This window comes from Chelonia mydas, chromosome 21 (assembly GCF_015237465.2).
Source record: "Chelonia mydas isolate rCheMyd1 chromosome 21, rCheMyd1.pri.v2, whole genome shotgun sequence".
NCBI lineage: Eukaryota > Metazoa > Chordata > Testudines > Cheloniidae > Chelonia > Chelonia mydas.
In genome coordinates this window covers 759701-761024 of record NC_051261.2, presented here as the reverse complement: position 1 = coordinate 761024, position 1324 = coordinate 759701, and positions in this window count along the sequence as shown.

Here is a 1324-nt window from a genome sequence, read left to right as displayed (position 1 = left end):
CTGTGTAAATCCTAGTTGAAAGGATTTACCTGTCGAAATTTCCATGGCTGAAGCTCAATCTCTGGTTTTCACCCCCCTGCTATAACATAGAATTCTGCCTTCTGAAGACTATTCTTCTTTTTGATTTAACTGCATTGTACAAAAAACTACATAAAGGGAAGGTTAAGACTGCACAAGTAAGTGCTCAAAAGTCAGGAAATGCCAAACAAATCTTGTTGCCAGAGCTACAGAAGTGAGCACAAGCCTGAAAGTTGCCAAAGAAGGAAACCACAGGATGAACTTGTATTGCAAACAAAACCATTCCCTCATCCCAGATCTCAGGGCTTTAGATTATTATTTTTTTTATGTGTATAAGAACAAGGTCTAGAAACTCCAATCAGGTTGGGGCCCCATATTGCTAGGTGGCGTATTGTAGACATATAGTAAAGATAGACCCTGGCCTACTGAGCAGGCATTCTTAGATTAAGACAAGATGCAACAGGTTAGTGAAATAAAAACAGGGTGATCAGGTGGCAGGGAGAAGGGATGGGGTAACAGTAACATTTCTCACAGACTGGCTGTATGCACCTAACCTTCCTAGATCCTTTAACAAGGAACAGGAACAAATGTGATAGACCCAGGGCAGTTGGATACAACAGAGTAGTCTTATTGGGACCCAGGAAGTGGGAGGGCAAAGTCCACCCACTGCTAAAGGATCCCCCCCCAGCCTAAGGGGGAGATCCACAGGACCTGGAAGCCAACTAATTACGGGGGACAACTAATGAAGAACAGGGATGGGAGTGCGGTCAAAGGGTCAAAAGAAGGGAACCGGACGGGGACACCGAGCAGAGGACCCCGGACAGCGCCCACCGCTCCTCAAAGGCGTCAAGGGAGTCGGTGGACGCCGCCTACAACAGAGTAGTCCTATTGGGATCCAGGAAGTGGGCAGGCAAAGCACGCCCACTGCTGAAGGATCCCCCCCCAGCCTAAGGGGGGGATCCACAGGACCTGGAAGCCAAATGATTACGGGGGACAACTAATGAAGAACAGGAACGGGAGTGCGGTCAAAGGGTCAAAAGAAGGGAACCGGACGGGGACACCGAGCAGAGGACCCCGGACAGCGCCCACCACACCTCAAAGGCGTCAAGGGAGTCGGTGGATGCCGCCCAGAGGAACTCTGCCCGGAGGCGCCTACAACAGAGTAGTCCTATTGGGATCCAGGAAGTGGGCGGGGTCGAAGGCAGATATACTGGCCACTGGATTAGCAGTTTGCTGTTCCCTGACTGACCAGAGCAGGGGCTGCTCCAGACTAATGAGAACACCTCACTCCAATTAACCTGCAAAG